Source organism: Hordeum vulgare, chromosome 4H (genome assembly GCF_904849725.1).
Source record: "Hordeum vulgare subsp. vulgare chromosome 4H, MorexV3_pseudomolecules_assembly, whole genome shotgun sequence".
Lineage (NCBI taxonomy): Eukaryota > Viridiplantae > Streptophyta > Magnoliopsida > Poales > Poaceae > Hordeum > Hordeum vulgare.
The window spans coordinates 152,344,326-152,357,029 of NC_058521.1; positions in this window are offsets into that span (position 1 = coordinate 152,344,326).

Sequence of the window (12,704 nt, forward strand, 5' to 3'; positions counted from 1 at the left end):
TAGTGATGTTAGCAACCACAACAGGCACGTCCTCGCAAATGCCGATAGGGAAAGCAATTCATTTGTCGGCTATTTGCAGAGAGATTTGAGTGGGTGTCAACTTATCCAGTTCAAGTCTACGATAAAGAGAGAGAGGCATAACACTAACACCAGCTCCAAGATCGCATAACACAGTTCTAACGTAGTTGCCTTTAATGGAGCAAGGTATAGTCGGCACACCGGGATCACCTAGTTTCTTAGGAGTTCCACCCTTGAAGGTATAATTAGCGAGCATGGTGGATATCTCAACCTCAGGTATCCTCCTCTTATTAGTCACAATATCTTTCATGTACTTAGCATACGGAGACATTTTGATCATATCTGTCAAACGCATCTGCAGAAAGATAGGTCTGATCATTTCAACGAAGCGCTCAAACTCCTCATCATCCTTTTTCTTGGATGGTTTGGGAGAAAAGGGCATGGTTTTCTGAACCCATGGTTCCCTTTCTTTACCATGCTTCCTAGCATCAAAGTCATTCTTATCATATCTTCTATTCTTATGATGTGGGTTATCAAGATCAGGTTCAATCTCCACATCCTTATCATTGCTAGGTTGAGCATCAACATGAACATCACTATTGATATTATCATTAGGCTCATGTTCATCACCAGATTGTGTTTCAGCATCAGAGACAGAGGCATCGTTTGGACTCTCAGGTGTAGCAGCAACAGGGCTCCTAGCGTGCAGGTTCCTATCATCTTTCTTCTTCTTTCTAGGATGACTAGGTGCATCAGTGCTAACTCCTTGAGAATGTTATTCAACTCTCTTCGGATGACCCTCAGGATACAGAGGTTCCTGGGTCATTGTACCGACTCTAGTGATGACTTTGACGGAATTGTCATTCAACTCATTGAGCAGGTCATTTTGAGCTTTAAGTACTTGTTCTACCCGAGTAGTAACCATAGAAGCATGTTTACTCGGAAGTTTAAGATCATTGGCATTTCTGTCCACACAAGCACTTAATTGACTAAGCATACGAGCATTCTGTTCCAATTGTCTGCTAACATAATCATTGAAACTCTGTTGTTTGGCAACAAAGTTATCAAATTCATCCAGGCATAAACTAGCAGGTTTATCAAAAGGAATATCACTCTCATCAAACCTACGCAGAGAATTTACTTCTACTACCTGTATCGGGTTATCGGGACCATGGATCTCTTCGATAGGTGGTAGATTTTTGACATCTTTAGATTTAATGCCTTTCTCTCGCATAGATTTCTTGGCTTCTTGCATATCTTCAGGACTGAGGAATAGAATACCTCTTTTCTTCGGAGTTGGCTTAGGAGGTGATTCGGGAATAGTCCAAGCATTCTCATTGCACAAGATGTTATTTAATAGCATCCCAGCTTGTTCTACGGTTCGTTCCCTAAAAACACAACCGGCACAACTATCTAGGTGTCTTTGGAAGCATCAGTAAGTCCATTATAGAAGATATCAAGTATTTCATTCTTCTCAAGAGGTTGATCAGGCAAAGAATTCAGTAGCTGGATGACCCTCCCCCAAGCTTGTGGGAGACTCTCTTCTTCAGCTTGAGCAAAGTTGTATAGTTCCTGCAAGGCAGCTTGGTTCTTATGGGCAGGGAAATATTTTTCAGAGAAGTAGTAGACCATATCCTGGGGGCTACGCATACAACCAGGAGCAAGAGAAGTGAACCAGGTCTTAGCATCATCCTTTAGCGAGAAAGGAAACAGCTTGAGCATGTAGTAGTGGTGGGTCTTTTCCTCACTAGTGAAAAGGGTGGCTATATCGTGTAGTTTGGTAAGATGGGCTACAACCGTTTTAGACTCATAACCGTGAAAAGGATCATATTCGACCAGAGTGATTAACTCAGGGTCGACAGAGAATTCATAATCCTTATCGGTCACAAAGATAGGCGAAGTGGCAAACTTCGGGTCGTATTTCATCCTAGCGTTCAAAGATTTTTCTTTCCACTTTCACAGTAATTTCTCAACATCATAGCTATCCTTACACGCAAGAAAGTCCTCACCTATCTCTCCCTCCATAACATAACACGTATCAGGCATATCAGGCAATTCAGGCATAGGAGAGCTAGTCCTAGCAGGCAAAACAGCAGGTTTTACCTCAATAGTATCAGCAGTTTCAGAAGTATGATCACGTCTAGTAGGAACTCTAGCAATTTTTGCATCAAGGGCACCTAGTGGCAAAGCAGTATCAGGCATAGCATCATGAGGCATAGTATCAAGCATAGCATCATCAGGCATAGTATCAAGCATAGCATCATCATGCATAGTATCAAGCATAGAATCATCATAAGCATCATGGGCAGCAGAAGTAGCATCATCAAGCACAGGCGACATATCAAGATTTCTAGCAGGAGGTGATGTCGCAAACTTACTCATAACTGAAGGTGAATCAAGTGCAGAGCTAGATGGCAGTTCCTTACCTCTCCTTGTAGTGGAAGGCAAGATTTTAGTTCTTGGATCTCTCAGATTCTTCATAGTGATCAGCAAACGTCAATCCCAAGTGATTCAGAGAATATAGCTGTGCCTCCCCGGCAACGGCGCCAGAAAAAGGTCTTGATAACCCACAAGTGTAGGGGATCGCAACAGTTTCCGAGGGTAGAGTATTCAGCCCAAATTTATTGATTCGACTCAAGGGGAAGTGAAAGAATATTCTCAAGTATTAGCAGCTGAGTTTGTCAGATTCAACCACACCTGAAAGATTAGTGTCTGCAAGCAAAGTATTAGTACCAAAGTAGTATGATAGCAACGGTGTCAGAAAAAGATCTGTTGACGGCAGACTATTCCTAACTGTTGTATCAATGGCGCCAGTAAATAACACGTGGATGGGGAACTATTCTTCCCCGGCAATGGTGTCGGAAAAGGTCTTGCAACAAGTAATAGAAAAGTGACAGTAGTAGCAAGGAACAACAGTAGCAGCAACAAGTAACAACAGAGTAACAGCAGTAGCAGCAAAGTGGCCCAATCCCTTTTGTAGCAAGGGACAAGCCTGGACAAAGTAACATAGCAAGGACCAGTAGTAAAAGACTCGTAGGCGGTGGATCGGTGATGGATGAGTATTACGGATGTGATTCATCATGTAACAGCTATAACACGCAGAGATAAGTAACTAGCTCCCGTTCGTCAATCTAATGTAGGCATGTATTCCGTATGTAGTCATACGTCCTTAGGGAAAAGAACTTGCATGACATCTGTTGTCCATCCCTCCCGTGGCAGCGGGGTCCTAATGGAAACTATGGGATATTAAGGTTCTCCTTTTAATAAAGAACCGGACCAATGCATTAACACGCGGTGAATACATGAACTCCTCATACTATGGTCATCTCCGGGAGTGGTTCTGGCTATTGTCACTCCGGGGTTGCCGGGTCATAACACATAGTAGGTTATTACAACTTGAAAGATAGGATCTAAAACACACATATATTGGCAACAACATAATAGGTTCACATATGAAATCATGGCACTCGGGCCCTAGTGACAAGCATTAAGCATGGCAAAGTAGTAGCAACATCAATCTCAGAACATAGTGGATACTAGGGATCAATCCCCGTCAAAACTAACTCGATTACATGATAGATCTCATCCAACTCATCACCGTCCAGCAAGCCTACGATGAGATTACTCACGAACGATGAAGAGTATCATGGAATTGTCGATGGAGGAAGGTTGATGATGACGATGGCGACGATTTCCCCTCGCCGGAGCCCGAAACGGACTCCAGATCTGCCCTCCAGGTGAAGAACAAGGGGTATTGTAAAACGCGATGAAACCTTCTTTGTGATTTTTTTCCGGGTGAGACGGAAGATATAGAGCTGATTTTGGGGGCGGTGGTGCCACGTGGGCCCCACAAGCCCTCATGGTGCGGCCAGGGGGGTGGCCGCGGCCCAGGGGCTTATGTCCCATTGGAACGCCCCCTCCGGTGGATCTTTGCGCAGGTAGTTTTCTTTTATTCTAGAAATTTCTCCGGAAATTTTCAGGACATTCTGAGAACTTTTATTTCTGCACAAAAACAACACCATGGCAATTCTGCTGAAAACAACGTCAGTTCGGGTTAGTTCCATTCAAATCATGCAAATTAGAGTCCAAAACAAGGGCAAAAGAGTTCGGAAAAGTAGATACGACGGAGACGTATCATGCACCCCTGCAGGGAAGAACTTATCTATTCGAATAGCCGTGTCCACGGTTACAGGACGACTTGGAGTTGTGCCCTGATCTTATACAACTACAACTGTTACTTAATTGGAATGTTGCTCCGGGATTGCTTCGTCGCAGGGAGTCGAGGAAGGATCTCTTGGCGTGACCTCATGTTAACACTGCTGCAACAATATGACTATTAATTGTGTTACCTGTTCTAATCTCGTCTATTGCTGCAAGACCCCTGAAGATGCTAGTCTTCGATAGGACTAGGCCTTCCCTCTCTTTCTCGCTGTGCTGCAGTGAGTCCACTTATAAACCCTTTCCTTTGATAATATTGCATACTTAGCATAGTTCTGATGTCAGTCTTGCTGGTACTTTGGATGAGTACTCACCGTTGCTTTGTTCCCCCTTTGTCCCCTTGATCTGTTGCTGCGACCAGATGATGGATCGTAGGAGATGGAGTATCCCGCCGATGACGACTGTTACCCCAACGTTGCCGACTGCTACGTGGAGGCCGCTGAAGACCAGGAGTAGTTAGGAGGCTCCCAGGCAGGAGGCCTCGCCTCGTTCGATTGTTGTATCTTCTGTGCTAGCCTTCTCTAAGGCACCTCATGTTTAATGTGTGTACTCAGATATTTGTTGCTTCCGTTGACTCGTGTGTTTATCGAGCTTCTATATTCTAGCCCTCGAGGCCCCTGGCTTGTAGTATGAAGCTTGTATGTTTTATTTGTGTCTAGAGTTATGTTGTGATATCTTCCGGTGAGTCCTTGAGCTTGGTCGTACGCATTTGCGTGAATGATTAGCGTACGATCAAATCGAGGGCGTCACAAAGGTAACCCCCAGCATCAAGACCACTCTCACTACCTCTCCTTCTTTGTTAGACTATCTTGATGATAGTGAGGTAGTGGAGCTTGATGGAAATGAGTTTTATAAATTCCTGTGTAAGATCAAAGGTGAAACCAAAAGAGACATTGTTGCTCTTTTGGAACAACTTGGTGAGGCAATTCATCTCATTGAGACTCATGAGGATACTATCTCCAAATTACAAGAACATAGTCATGATTACGCTGATGAGATAGAAGAACTATCCATTGATCTAGAAGAAGAGTGCGGTCTTCGTTTGGCTCTTGAGGAGTCACACAACGTTGATCATGCTAAATTACAAAAATATCTTGATCATGCTATTGTTCTTTCTCGTGTGCTTAAATCTGAGAAAGTTGCACTTGGGGTTGGCCATGATAGACTCAAGGAAGAATTTGACACATTTGACAAGGCCCACAAGGTCTTGAAAGGTGTCCATTCCTCTCTTAAGGAGTCTCATGATCAACTCCAAGTAAAACTAACCAAGGAGATTTCTACTTGTCCTCCTTTTGTTCTAATCGATAATGCTTGTGCTACTAACCCTTGTTGTGACCATATGCACCTTGTGGAGGAGAATGCAAAGTAGAAATAACAACTTGAAAACCGCCTTGTGTCATGCATCCAAGGCGAGAAGAATCTCAATGACCTTTTGAGTACTCAAAAGGAAGTGGTATGAAAGGAAGGACTTGGGTTCGCACCCAAGTCGAAGAAGAAAAAGAAGAACAAGACCAAGCCTTCTCCCTCTCTCAAGGACATCTTTGTCAAAGAGGGTGAGAGTACTCATAAGAAGAAGAAGAACAAGGAAGGGGTGACAATGCCAAGAAGGGCAAAAACATCTCTACCAACAAAGCCGGCGACATGATGGCGGAGTTCAAATCTCTGTGCAACTTTTGGGCCGAAGACATTAGCACCGCATGTCATGCATCCAATGGGCTCTACCTCCACAAAGGCTTGAATAAGACTCCATATGAGATTCTTATGGGGAACAAGCCCAATCTCAAGTACTTCCGAATGTTCGGTTGTAAGTGTCATACTCAAGAAAAGTGTTCCTTTGTCTAAATTCGAAGCTAGACCTCAAGAGGGCATATTTGTTGGTTATGCTACAAACTCTCATGCTTACCGTGTTCTCAACAAGTCCACTGGACTCATTAAGGAGACGTGTAACGTGGAGTTTGATGAAAATAATGGCTCCCAAGTGGAGCAAAGTGGTCTTTGTGATGTAGGTGATGAAATTCCTCCTCAAGCCATAAGAAGAATGGGGATTGTTCAAATACTCCCCATTGAGGAACCCCTTGTGGCGAAGGAGAAGTACAATGCTCTACTCAAGTGGATCCATCACCCTCGCTAGACCCACACGCTTCCGAAGAATAAAGTGAAGGCCCTCAACCCGTCGAACATGATCAAGGACAAGATCAACCTCATGAAGATGGTGTCGCGGGAGATGATGTCCAAGATCATGCTCAAGACTCTGAGTTTTCTCAAGATCAAGTGCAACCACAAGATCAAGGGCAAACCAGTGAGCAAGCTCTAGACGATGCTCAAGATGTTCAATAAGAAACCCCTAAATTATAAAGTAGGGAAGGCTTGAAGTGTCGCGCTGCCTGGATAGCTAACAGGATCTGAGTTCGACAACATATCTTCAAGAATGTGCTTGGTAGATTCAATAAAGGGGTAACCACTCGTCAACAATTATCAAACTTTTGTATGCATCACACGTTTGTTTCGTGTGTTGAACCCCTAAAGGTACATGACGCGCTCGATGATGAGGATTGGCTTGAAGCCATGCATGATGAACTTAACAATTTCTAGCGCAATCAAGTCTGGGAATTAGTGCCAAGGCCAATGGAGGAACATTATGTCATTGGAACCAAATGGATCTTCAAGAATAAGAAGGATGCAAATGGTGTTGTCATTCTAAACAAGGTAAGACTGGTGGCTCAAGTCTACTCCCAAGTCAAGGGTATCAACTACGGTGAAACCTTTGCTCGTGTCTCTCGTCTTGAATCTATTCACATGTTGCTTGCATTTGCTTCTCATTATGAATTTAAATTGCAATAAATGGATGTGAAGATTGCTTTTCTTAATGGTCCTTTAAATGAGTTGGTATGTGTTAAACAACCCCCAAGATTGGAGGATCCCAAGTTCCCCACTCATGTATACAAACTCAAGAAGGCACTCTACGGTCGTAAACAAGCCCCACGTGCGTGATATGCGTACCTTACTGAGTTGTTGCAAGATCGTGGGCTTGAGATTGGGATAATTGATCCCACCCTTTTTACCAAAAAGTTCAAATGGGATTTGTTCATATACCAACTATATGTTGATGATATTATTTTTGGTTCTCCTAACGAATATTTCAATGAAGCGATTGCTGCACTAATTACCGAGAAGTTTGAGATGTATATGATGGGAGAGTTGAAGTTCTTTCTCGGGTTTCAAATCAAACAAGGAAGAAAAGGAACCTTCATCAAACAAGCCAAGTACACTCAAGACATGCTCAAGAGGTTCGAGCTCGAGGATGTCAAGCCAGTCAAATTTCTCATGCCAACCAAATGCAAGCTCGACAATGATCCCAATGGTAAAGAAGTTGATCAAAAGGTATATCGCTCCATGATTGGATCCTTACTTTACCTTTGTGCATCTAGACGAGATATCATGTTGAGTGTGGGAATTTGTGCACGGTTTCAATCTGCACCAAAGGAAATTCACTATGCGGCCGTCAAACGAATCTTTAGATATTTGGCTCATACCCCAAACTTTGGCTTATGGTACCCCAAAGGAGCAAGCTTTAGTCTAGTAGGTTACTGTGACTGAGATTGGGCTGGACACTATGTCGGAAAGAAGTCATCCTATGGAGGATACCAATTGCTTGGTCGCTCTTTGGTTAGTTGGTCTTCAAAGAAACAAAAATTTGTGTCACTTTCTTCTACTGAGGCTGAGTATGTAGCTACCCCAAGTTGTTGTGCTCAATTGATGAGGCTAACTTTAAAGGATTACGATGTCACTTCTGACAAAGTGCCTCTTCTATGTGACAATGAGAGTACCATCAAGATATCTCTCAATCCGGTGCAACATAGCAACACCAAGCATATTGATATTCGCCATCATTTCATTTGAGATCATATAAAGCAAGGAGATATAGAGGTCCTCTTCATCAACACTCAAGAGCAACTTGCAGATATTTTTGCTAAACCGCTAGACGAAGCAAGGTTTTGCGAGTTAAGGCATGAGCTAAATATCATTGATTCAAGTAATGTGGATTGAAACTAGGTACACCACACCTCACTCATCATTATATTTGGCTCTAGATGTAGGCATGGAAATAGGGGGAGTGTTGTTCTCTCAATGAACTTTCCCTCCCCCCATTATGCATAAATTGATCAGAGTCTTTCACATTAGTCATTGCTGATGGCACTTGTGCTTCAAAGACGAGTTGTGGTCATGAACCCAAGGATAGTTCTTCGCGGTGTCATACCATTTGTCTCAAACATTGGTTGTTGCCGCCACCGGCCTCTCTGAAGATTCGGTTCTATGTTCCAGTGCGTGCGTGTCTATTCTTATCTTCATTTGGGTTTTCTCTGCTTTTTTCACTCACAAGGTAAAAAGTTTTTATTATTATTCGAGGAGAGTGGAGCAAAGTTTCCAGGTATTTTTGACAAGAGGGGCACGGTACTACCGCTCCCAACACGGTAGTAAATTTTACTGCCACTGGACGAGCGGTACTACCGCTCAGCTAGCGATAGTAAAAAATTACTACCGCTGGCCAAGCAGTACTATCGCGATGACTGCGGTACTACCTCGCCGCTAGGGCCACAGGGGGTTATTTTAGGGCAGCGGCAGTTCTTTCTCCCGCATACCCATTCATCTCGTGGGTCTCTCCTTTTCCTCTCTATCTTCTCAAGAGCGGCTGCCAGAGGGATTCGCCGATCTCCTTCTCCGGCCACCCTCCTCCGATTCCGTTTGGTGGGATCCTCTCCCTCGTGCCATGGACTTTGATACTGCCCCTCGTTCCCTTTGTTTTTGCCTCATTTTTGTTGAATCTAGGGTGAGGGGCATGTATGTTCGTTCTTTGTATCATGGCACCATATCTTCATGCTAGGAGGGTTGGGGAGTTCTTGTATGGTAGATCCTTTGTGTGTAGGGTGCAATATGTGAGTTTGGGTCTCCGGTAGTACCAGATCTATCAGTTCCATGGTCAGATCTGGCACCCAGTCGCTCGTGCGGTACTACCACTCCTCCTGGAGTGGTACTACCGCCATGGAGCGGTACTACTGCTCTCATAATGGTACTATTTTTTTTAAATCGCTTGACCAACGGTACTACCGCATTCAGGGCGGTACTACTTCTATCAGATCGGTAGCAAAGGTATGTTGGAAATATGCCCTAGAGGCAATAATAAAATAGTTATTATTATATTTCCTATTTCAAGATAATCGTTTATTATCAATGCTATAATTGTATTGAATGGAAACATAAATGCATGTGTGGATATATAGACAAAACAATGTCCCTAATGAGCCTCTAGTTGACTAGCATGTTGGTCAAGGATGGTTAAGGTTTCCTATCCATAGACAAGTGTTGCCACTTGATGACGGGATCACATCATTAGGAGAATGATGTGATGGACAAGACACAAACTATAAACGTAGCATGTGATCGTGTCATTTTGTTGCTATTGTTTTCTGCATGTCAAGTATACATTCCTATGACCATGAGATTATGTAACTCACTGACACCGGAGGAATGCCTTGTGTGTATCAAACGTCACAACATTACTAGGTGACTATAAAGGTACTCTAAGGGCATCTACAAAGGTGTCCATTGAGTTAGCATGGATCAAGACTGGGATTTGACACTCCGTGTGACGGAGAGGTATCTCGGGGCCCACTCGGTAATACAACATCACAAACAAGCCTTGCAAGCAATGTGACTAAGAGTTAGCCATGGGATCTTGTATTATAGAATGAGTAAAGAGACTTGCCGGTAACGAGATTGAAATAGGTATGGTGATACCGACGATAAAATCTCGGGAAAATAACATACCGAAGGATAAAGGGAATGATATACGGGATTGTGTGAATACTTGACATAGAGGTTTAACCGATAAGATATTCGTAGAATATGTAGGATCCAATATGGACGTCCAGGTCCCCCTATTGGATATTGGTCGGAGAGTGTCTCGGTCATGTCTACCTAGTTCTCGAACCCGCAGGGTCTGCACACTTAAAGTTCGGTGACGTTTTCGGTATAGTTGAATTATTGATGTTGGTAACTGAATATTGTTTGGAGCCCCGGATGAGATTCCGGACATCTCGAGTGTCTCCGAAATGGTCCAGAAACGAAGATTGATATATAGGATTGTTGCATTTGGCTTCCGGAAAGATTCTGGGCATTACCGGTAAAGTACCAAGAGTGACGAATGGGTTCTGGGGTTTTACCGGGAGAGGCCACCCACCCGGGAGAGGACCTATAGGCCCATGGGTGGCGCACCAGCCCTTTGTGGGCTGGTGAGGCCAGCCCAATAAGGCTATTTCGGCTGATGCAAAAATAAAGGAATAAAAAAAGGAAGGAGGTGGACAAGAAGGAAATGACTCCTCCACCAAACCGAATTGGAGGAGGAGACCTTCCTCCTTGGCTCGGCCGACCCGTCCTACTTGGACTAGGAGGCAAGGCACCCTCCCTCTTGTTCCTCCTATATATAGTGGAGATTTGAGAGGGGTTTTGGACCTCAAGACTTGTGCAAAGCTCTCTCCCTTGAGTACTTCATGACACCTTGTAGCTAGATCGGTACGGCACAGCGAAGCCCTGCCGGAGTAGCTCCACCATCATCACCGCCACGCCATCGTGTCGCCGGAGAATTCAGATACCTCTTCGTCTCTCTTGTTGTATCAAGAAGGCGGAGGTCGTCATAGAGCTGTAGATGTGCTGAACGCGGAGCTGTCGTCCATTTGGTGCTAGATCGGGACGGATAGTGGGACATCGGCGATTTGGATCGCGAAGATCCACCAAGTAGTATGAACCATTTCGAAGATTCTTGCTGATGACAAACGGTCCTTCCCATGGACGTGATAACTTATGCATACCAATGTGGTCTTGAATCAACCGGAGCACGAAGTCGCCCTCTTGAAAAGTCCGGCTCTTAACGCGGCGGTTGTGATAGCATCGCAAGTCCTGTTGATAGATCGGCGATCGTGATGCAGCCAAGTCTCGCTCTTCCTCCGAAGCATCCAACGAATCTTGTCGTGCCAACTCATTGTCCTGTTCCACATAGGCGGCGAATCGTGTCTGATGTCACTTGGCAATACTGCCTCTGCCCCGTAGACCAGGAAAAAGGGAGTAAAACCCGTAGAGCGATTTGGGGTGGTCCTGATACTCCATAACACTGAGGGCAATTCTTCAACCCAACATCCTGGAGTACGCTCCACAGGTACCATAATCCCGGGCTTGATTCCTCGCAATATTTCCTGATTCGCCCTTTCTGCCTGTCCATTAGACTGGGGGTGTGCGATTGCAGAAACGTCAAGCCGGATATGCTCTCTTCCGCAAAACTCTTGCATCGCGCCCTTTGATAGATTAGTGCCATTGTGAGTAATGACACTATGAGGGTATCCGAACCGGAAGATCAACTTTTTCAAGTATTTGACAGCCTGTCTGCATCACAGCTACTAACGGGTTTTGCTTCAACCCACTTAGTGAACTTGTCAACCGCCACCAATAGGTGAGTCTTTTTGTTGGACCACATTTTGAAAGGACCAACCATGTACAGCCCCCAGACCGCAAACGACCAAGTAATTGGAATCGTCCGTAATTCCTGAGCCGGCACGTGCATCTAGCATCCAAATTTTAGGCAACCATCACATCGACAAACTATATCTTCAGCATCTGGATGAGCCATCAACCAATAAAACCCATGCCTAAACGCTTTGGAAACCAGGGAGTGTGACCCAGCATGATGACCACAGTCGCCTACGTGAATTTCATTGAGAATCAGACACCCTTCCTCGGAGGAGACACACCTTTGAAATACTCCTAAAGTGCTTCGCCTGTGCAACTCGCCATTATGTATGACCATGGATTTGCATCGACGGACGATTTGGCAAGCCAACAACTCATCCATGGGTAACTCGCCTCACGTGAGATACCCCATGTAGGGCATCGCCCAATCTGGGGTAGCACGAAGAGCCGCCACAAGTTGAGACTCAGGGTTCGGCACCGCCAAATCTTCCTCTGAAGGTAGCCTCACTGAGGGGCTATGTAACACATCCAAAAAGACATTGGGGGGAACCGCTTACGTTGTGAACCGAGGTGTGAAAGTGCATTTGCTGCTTCATTAAGTCGTCGATCGATGTGGTCCACCTAATAACCAAGAAAATGACCCGCCACGTCCGACACAGCTCGCCTGTAAGCCGCCATCAGGGGATCTCTGGAATCCCAAGTGCCAGAAACCTGCTGTGCTACAAAATCTGAGTCGCCCAAACGTCTGAATCGGGTGAGATTCATCTCTTTGGCGAGTCGCAATCCATGGAGCAGAGGTTCTTATTCTGCTGCATTGTTGGTACATGGAAACATGAGTCAGAGGACATAGCAGAATTTGTCACCCTGAGGCAAAGTTAACACCATGCCAGCCCCCGAGCCTTCCAACTGCCTAGACCCGTCAAAATGGGTGGTCCAGTATGTGTGATCAG